Source organism: Nelumbo nucifera, chromosome 2, assembly GCF_055504915.1.
Source record: "Nelumbo nucifera cultivar China Antique chromosome 2, China Antique-T2T, whole genome shotgun sequence".
Taxonomy (NCBI): Eukaryota; Viridiplantae; Streptophyta; class Magnoliopsida; order Proteales; family Nelumbonaceae; genus Nelumbo; species Nelumbo nucifera.
The window spans coordinates 96,878,668-96,887,847 of record NC_142650.1 but is presented as its reverse complement, the minus strand read 5'-3'; positions in this window follow the sequence as shown (position 1 = coordinate 96,887,847).

Genomic DNA, 9,180 nt, shown 5'->3' with positions numbered 1-9,180 from the left:
TCCCTCTAATTTCCTAAGCGAGCATCTAAGTTAGGGAGCACCCTCAGCTCGTCCACTTGAAAGTCTAGCACCAACTTTAGGAAGGCACTCTTAGTGTCTTTAATCCCTTCCAGATATGCCTCGGCCGCGTAGTCAGCAAGACACTTATGGTATTCCTCTGTTGTCTTCCAAACACGAACGACATCCCTGAAGTTTGCCTCGGCCTCTATGGCTTGCACCTCGGCCTCCGCTGCCCTCTTATGGGCCTCTAGCGCAACCCCGTCAAGGGGGGCACGGTCTAGCTCACACTTCTTCATATACTCTTAAAACCTGGTGACACGAGCCTTCTCTGCCTTAAAGTCATCCTCTAGCGTCTACCAGAGCTGCTTCTCCTCTCCAAGAGCCGAGAGGGCCTCATCTCGGCTACTCTCGGCCAAAGCCTCCTGTAGGCCCAGCTGCTCGTTCTTCTTCATGGCCTGGCCCAAGTGTTCGAAGAGGAGCCCAACTTGGTTCCCCAGACCAACAAAGTGCCGGAAAACCTACAATGAATATATCCCCATCAGTAAAAATGAAGACGAAATAAACAAGGAAGCAAAAAGCGAAGCCAAAACTCACCTCAGTTAGGTAGTCCACGCCCTGATCTCAGACGACGAGGGGATCCATGTTCACCATATCAAGACGATCCCCATGCGGGATCATCCCCTTCACTAAGGCTCTACCGACCCCCTCGGTACCGATAGAGTCCCCCTTACGAATGTTCCACCTAGGGCGGAACACCCGCATAAGGATCTCCCCCTCTTTGGCAGGATCTGATGCAGATGGCGGAGCAGATGAAGGCCTAGCGGACCCCTTCGCGGAATGACCCCTTAAATCAGTAGGGGCCTCCTTTCTCCTCTGACTACCCTCGGCAAGCCGGTTCGTCCTTGGCAGGCCTCTTCTTTTTGACCTCCTTTGGTCAAACCCCTTCAGCCGGTCTCTTTCCTCGGTCACCCCCGCTAGTGGGGACTTGAGGCCGAGGAGTTCTGTCGGTTGCAGTAGACACCACCTCGGCTGGTGTGGACATCCTCCCAGCAGGGGCAAGCGTCACCTCAATAGGCCCCGCGGGGTATGCCTCCCCAATGTTCCCTCCGTCGGAGCTCTCTTCTTCGCTAGAGCACTCTCCAATAGCAGTCTCTTGGTGTCCACAGGCATCTCTATAGAAAGATGAGGCAAAGTTAGTACCTTCAACAAAAAACAAAGGAAAACTGATGTGTCAAAAGCAAGCAACAAGGCTTCTCCTACCAAGGGGAGTGCTGCTGAGCCCTGCAAAGACCAAGGGATGCTCCACCTCCACTAGGGGCTTGGCCCAAAGCGTCCTCAACACAAGTAGATGGGCCACCGCGGCAGCTTCATCATTCAAGAGGGAAGGCTTGGACTTCACGGCAAACAGGCACATCTCTCCCTAGCCCGACTTGAATGACCAACCCTCGGGGCAGGAAACGAAGAAGACTTTACTCTTCTAGTTATGGACAGACGAGGGGTTGTCTATGGGTCAGTCTCTCTGAGGCTAGAAGTAGTAAACACCATTATCGTAAGGGTGTAACCTCGGCACGAACATGGCTCGGAATAGCTTCGACATCAAGTCATTGTCCCGAAGCTGAGACACCACTAGCATGGTTATAATGGTCCTTATGGCATTGGGGGCAAGTTGTCTAAGGGTGATTTCGTACCACTTCAACAGCACGAAAATTAGAGGATGAAGAGGGAATCTCAGGCCGAACTCTAAGAAATGCTGGTAGACACATATCTCCCCCTCCTCTAGTGTCCATGGCTAATCACAAATGTCGGGAACCTTAATTCTATAGAACTGAGGGGTGTAGTACCTCCTACCCAGGGACTTCACCTGGTCATGATCCAGGGTGCTATCATGTTCACTCCTCGAGCAGCATACTCAACCACCGTCCCCGGGCTGGGCTCGGGAACCAATTCTCCTCTACCACTAGGGAGGACCCTTCGGCCTCCCTTGGTGTCGTGGACGTGTTGCTCTCTCACGGTGAATCTTCAGCCCCTCAGCTACACTTGGCACCTCTGGTGGCAATCCTCTCCCTCAGCACCTCGACCTCCCGCCTCGGGGCTGGGATCTCAGCTATCGAGGAATCTTGATCAAAACTGGTGGGAAAAGGAGTCTGATAAGAGCTCATCCCCAAGAAATCTGGGAGCTCATAGCACTCAAGGCCAGAATCAGAGAAAGACATGGTGGTGAGGCATTTACCTAAGAAGAAGGAGACGAGGGCTGGGAAGTCCTAAAGAAAGCAAATAGCCGAGGGCTCTGGAAGCAAAGGTTACTCGAAGACAAGGGCATCTAGAAGCAAATGGTGAGAAAAATGTGACTAAGGCCCCTATTTAAAGAAAAATGGACAACCTAGATCACGCCTGATTCAGTAGCTGCACAACGACCACCTCTGCAGCCATATCCACCGACCGACACGTGTCGCTCGCCTCGGGAAGATGAAACAATGCCGAACAAACTAGTCGGTCTCTTCGCCACAACTTGCTGGTTCGCCCGACCACGCTGAACTAGAGAACGCGTGACCCGGCTCACACAGCTCCCATCTTCCCTACGGGTGAGGCTTCGTAACCCGTCGCGGACATAGCTCCCACTAGCTAGTCCGGGCGGCCGTGTCGTGCATGGTCCAAACCCACCATAAGCTCGTCTAATTCATAGGTCGCAGGCCGAACATGGCAGGTTATACCCAATAAGCGGCTAAGTCCCATGCTCAGACTTCCCAGTCACTCCCTCGGCATCCTCTAGCCAAGGCCGAGGACTCCACGGATCTACCGACACAATGACCAGAAAGAAAGGCAGGGGACAAGACTCCCTCTCATCCATCTCCAACATGAACAATAGCTAAGGCCGAGGCTCCCTAACGACGGAAGCCCTTGCAACACAACTCAAGGAAGAGAATGAAGGTCGAATTGATGCCACCGCAGGCCACATCATGCAAGTCCCCAATAAGCCAAAGCTGAGACCCTTATCAAGAACGTCCAACAGTGCCTCCCAATTCGGTCGACACACTCCTTCGGCCGAAGCCAGGGTCTTCAGCTCGAACCTCCACCATGGCCTTAGGAGTGGGGGGCAAATGATGTAGGTGCTTGTGGTCCGATCCAATAGGAAGCCAGCATGTGCTAGGTGGTGGCGTCCAGAGCAGACCCAATTAGTGTGCAGGTATGACAATACTCGGTGGGCTCTCCGGGACCAATGGTGCGGAGTCATCTAGCAGCCTTGGATGGCCGCCCTCCCCATGTACGGATTGCATCCAGACCGTTTGAGCTCGTCCACCCGCAGGCAACCTCAAGTATAAATAGGAGATAACCCCCTCAAGGTAAAGGATCCAGAACTTAAGACTCTTGAGCTATCCTTGAGAACTCTTGCTCTCCCTTGTGACCTCGTCTGAGCCTCGCGCTTCGCCTCAAGTTAGTACCGACCTCGTACTAACTTGACTATCAAAGTCTCTGCCTCGAGTACCAACTCAGGGCCTCTAATGTGTTCTCTCCACCCCTTGAAGGATCGACCTACCCACCCTCGGCCACCTCAGACCTCGAGTAGGTTGGTCTCACCTCGGTTTAGGAGCAAAATTACTGTGTTGACCTCGGCCTATTCCGAGCATCAACACTCTGCATCAATAACAGAATCTTTGTCAACTCGTTGCTCTTCGTTACTGCTGCTTGTGCCTTTTGATCTCTAAATAGATGGCAGATGCCCCAAAGTATCAGAATGGCATTCTCAATTGTCGCAATCGACACTTTAAGCATCTTCTGTACAATCATGGCTACACATGTCGGATCTTCGCATATCTCCATACGGCATTCCGAGCACGTCGAAACCATATCTAGTATATGTTTGGCATCGATGCTATAGAGAAAATGGTGCTGTTGATGTGTGGGTTGGAAGCACCGTTTTCTGAGAAAACGGTATAGAAAATGGTATCTTTTTTTTTTGTTCGGAATCGTTGCTTCCAGGTAGGACATTTCTTGGAGCAACAATAACTTTTTCTGTTTGGTACCAATGCTCCAAGAAACATTTTCAGCACTAGTACCCATTATCCAGTGCGACATCACTGCCACCTCACATCCCTATTGGCAGCAATGAGCTACAGCTCCAGGAAACGCCAAATTCGGCGTTGCTCCAAGCCATGACTTTCCAATTTTCAAAGCATGGCTTGGAGTACCGTTTTTTATGGAAAAACGATTCCAAACAAATGCTCGTTTCTTGGAACACCATTTTTTCGACGTAACGCTAATGTGACGCCGTTTTCTAGAGCAACAGTAACAATGCCAAACAAACGCTTTATGAATGGATGTGCTATCTTGAGTGCTTCACTCAAAATTGCATTTCCAAGAGTTGCATGGAATTAAGTTTCAGAGTGGGTGCAAACTAAACCGCCTAATATTTGCATATGATATATTAATTTGTAGTGCAAATATTTTTGCTAATTAAGGTCAACAAAATTAAGAATTGCTTGATTCAATTGGGGAATGGTCAGGATAGTAGGTAAATTTTGAGAAATAAAAACAGTACTCAAAGGAGGCTTAGGTGATGTTAATGGATTTTTTGGGGTGTGAAATATATGGGAGAGAAAGAAAAATATATCTAGATGGGTACCTTCTAACAATTAGGTTACAAAAGAATCAATGGACAGCAAATTGTTGATAAGTAAAGTCCTAATTGCAATGGTGAAAGGCACTTTATTTCTCTCATTCAGGTAGAGTGGTTCTTCTTAGAAGAACTTTCATATTTTATGGCTACAAAGTTGTTCATAAATTAAGAAACCCAATTAAGCTTTGGAGAGGAACTTTTGGTGGGGTAATAAAGAACAAAAGAAAACAATTCTGTTAAGCAGGTGGAAAACCATAATGAGATCAAAGGAGGAAGGACGTTTAGGAGTTTGGGATGTTTCCCTCCAAGAACAAGACAATGATAATGAAATTGTGATTGTGTTTCATTACTTCTTAGCAAAGCTTGTAGACTCAAATTCTCAGAGCTAAATACCTTAAGGACGGGACCACGACGTTAAAAGTTAGGAATTGTATCTCAACTTCAAGCACGTAGGACATTATATTGAACTGTAGGACAAACATTATAAGAGGAGCTAGATGGTGGGTAGGCAATTATTGCAGCATAGACACTTTTGTTGACCCTTGGATCGATCTAGGATTCATTTCAAGTGATGAAAGCTTAGATCTAATTAATAAAGGATAACACAAGAAAGTAGTAGACTTAGCTTCATTGATAGAGACAACAAATGATGAAAGGAGAATGAGGGTGCCACTATGATATGGAAAAGATATGATATCTGAAATCATAAATGCATGGTAACAAATAAGGGTTTTTTTTATTAAAATTCATGAGTGGTTTTTGATTGGTCAAAACTCTTTTCATACCATATATTTCTCTCATTTACATATCTACAAAATGCACTCCTGATTTAGGCCAAGTTAGTTGACACAACCCAGTGCTTATTTGGCATTATTACAATGATGTGGGGCTCACATGGGAATTGGCTTAGTAGTTGATCAACTTGGGAAGATCCTGGAGCTTTCAATCCACCTTAAGATATACTCTTTGTGTGGTTGAGTTTGCTATTGGACAAGACTTATTTGACTTTCATACATTTGTGGATAATAAGGTTATTTTTATTATTTTGCATGTTTAGGGGGGATTGTTTGGCTTTATGTTTGTAATTGTTTAGGACAATCTAGTCTAATCTATATTTTTTTGTAAGTTGCTTGTTAGGCAAGCTAACTTAGGGGGCAAGCTTCTTCTTTTGGAAACTTCTTTCTTATTAAGCTTATGAGGCTCATTTGAAGAAAAGTTTGACTAATGACCAAGAAAAATTCTCTACAGAATTTGGTGTCATTTCCCTCACCCTTAGGTGTGATTGCTTAAGGTTTTCATCTTATTCCCATCTTTTCTTTTCTTTATTTTCGTAATTCTTTTTTTTGTGTTACACATCAGTTTTAGTTGCAAGAATAGTACTAAATCACAAAGGTCCTACATTAGTTTAGTATTAGAGCAAGGATTAACACTATAACAACTCCTAGTGGAAAGGACATTAAAGGGAGATTGACTAATAGGCAATGTGATGATTTCGTTTACATGATCATGAAAAGGGTTAATGCAATGGAAGCTCAAGTCAAGGACTCATAACAAAGTTCTCGAAAACCACAAGTTAATGTTGCAAGTACCTCTAAAGAGACTTCTTATAGTGCCCCAAGGAGTGGTGGGGAACCCATGGCTAAAACTGAAACAAGATGATTCCTCCGATCAATTTATTAGTTTTAGTTTATGATGATCAAGATGATCCCTTTGATCAACATAACAATTAAAAGCAAGGAAGTATGTCAATGGTGTAGCATATAAACAAGTTTGAATAGATAAAAGTTCCATGTAAAGGATTTGAAGATCCAAGCCAAATACTTTTACATTTCAAATTTGGATTAAGGACTGATATAAGGAATTAGATGGTTGATCATCATTTTTATGATGTGAATTAAGCCTTTCAAATAGCCTTGAAATTAAGAAGAAAATGCAAGAACCTCCTATTAAGAAATTTCCTTGTCCAACTAGAGATATAGCAACTAGAAGACATGTTGATTTGTCTAAAACCATGTGGCCAACACCTACATATGGCACTGCTAATTGGCCAAATGGTTCTAGACTTAATAATCCATATAATCTTAAAGGAAAGGCACCTATATGGTTAGCCTAAAGGAGATAAGAGGTCATTTTATTTTCATTGCCAAGGACATGGCTATGTGGCTTATGAGTCTCTTACAAGAAAGGCTTTGAATGTGGCTATTGAGCTAAATGAAAAGAGGCATGAACCACAAGTGTCACACCCTGAACTTAAGTCAAGGCATGACAACCCGTATGTTCAAAGAACATGCAAGGCTATCCTGCTTAATATCACAATGAAAGATTATGGAAAAAATGTTAAATACCTAAAAAATAAAGATATCTGAACTTATTGAATTATCATCACATCAAACATACCAGTAAACCTCATGTTGATAAAAGGGATTAAAAATCCTATTCAACTAATGATTAACTTCAAAGAAGGTTCTATTAAAACATGAACAAAAAAAAAGAGTAATTAAGCAAATAATTGGTGAGATCTAAATCCTGATTTCAAGTCCAACGTGCTAGCGGAATAAATTTTCTATTCTTCCCCCACCCAAGCAAACTAAAAAAGCTACTCCTTGGGATCTGAAAATGTTGAAAGAAAATGAATGAATACACTACTCAGTAATTGACAATCCATCCCACCGATCAGACCAAACCAATGTAAAAAATCATTATATAATAATTAATATCTATAAAAAATTCTTTTGTCAGAAACTCACATAATACCTTTTTATTAGAGGAAATAATAACTCAAATAGTTACAAAACAGAACTTATATATTGAAAAAAAAAACAGTGAGAAACACAATGTAGAATGCGTAACAGATATCACATAACAAATATAAAGAGTCGACTACTACCACTCTAACCCTAGCTGTAGGGTCTAGGACCACAGAGGGATTCTAGCTTTGTTTTGTGGAAGTATTCAAAGATTGAACATGAGAAAGGTCTTGTTGGCACCCATAAGTCCAACTATGATAGTGCATTGAAATTCTCATGTGGTATATTTGAGGAGAGGACATAGGTTGGGAGAACCAAAGCACTATAAATGCTTGGTGTTCTTGTATTTTCTATTCTTTCATTTTACTTGTGATTATTTATTACACCTTGTTATTTATCTTGCAACACAACACTTACACTCACACGCATACTCATTCATCAAAATAGGGAGACCTTAAATGAAGAATCGATTAAAGGACCCAATTCATAAACTCAAATCCAAATTTTGGCCAAGATCAAGAAGCTGTAACAACAAATTAAGTTGTGTTATTGCCATGGTTAGCTTAGTTTATACCTAAAAGTTACAACTTTCTAGTCTTGGTCTACCTCTTCATTGATTCCATACATGACAAATCCAAGCATGCTTTAATTAATCGATACAAATCAATCGGAGGAAGCGAAACAAGCAAATAATTTGTTCATGAAAGTTTATGATGACCATGTTTCAGGCTCGCTTGAGGAGACAAATAAAAGCATGTTTTCAGGCTTCGCAAGAAAGAGATTTACATGACATAGTATCAGAAGTATCAAAACCAACAGCACATAAGGTTGCAAATAGATCGGATTAGATTTAAATCAGGGTATATTCGAATCCAATCCGATAATATAAATCTTATATCCAATTTGACCCGATGATCTGATCAGATCTCTCAAAAGTTAATTCAAATTTGAATCCATTAAGGATATCTAATATCCAAATCTGATCCAATCTGATTTAATTTCTACAGATTTTAACAGATTATTAAAAGGAAAAAGCATAACTTTTTTTCAAACCCCAAAATTTAATCCAGGTAGAGGAGTGACCACCTTAACATTTTATTAATATCAATCATTATAATGAAAAGATATAGGAGAGGACGTAGCCCACCTTGTTGGAAAAAGCAAAACAACCTATATAAATAAAAACAAAAAATACAAGTATTTTTTTACTATTTTTATCATACATATATACATGTCTTTTTATAAAAAATACAAAAGTGTAATATAAACACATTTATTAATATAAAAGTGTTTATTAATAAATAAAATGTGTTTATTAATAAATAAAATATATTTTATTAATGGGAAAATCTATGACCCAAAAAAGATATGATATGGAAAGAGTTTTGACCAATCAAAACCCACCCATGAATTTTGATAAATAACACCTTATTTGCTCCCACGTTTGTAATTTCAAATTATTGGTCAGTTATTTTTCCCATATCATAGTCGAACCCTTTATTAGTAAATAAAATATTAGGATCATACCGAATTCTTCAAAATTAGGTAAGGGGTGATCTAAATTCTAATCGGATCATATTATTTGATCTGATCCGATCCAAATACCGATAAAGGATATACAGATCCAACAAAATAGTATTGGATCCAAATTCAGATCGAAACATATCCATTTGCAGCCCTATCATCATGACACTCTTGCGTAATCATGAAATAATTTCATAATTCACTTGGAGGGAAAAAGACATGATTTCAAGTCCTCTTCCAGAAAGAAATTTACATAACACGATATCACCAAAGTATCTAAATCAACAATGCCAC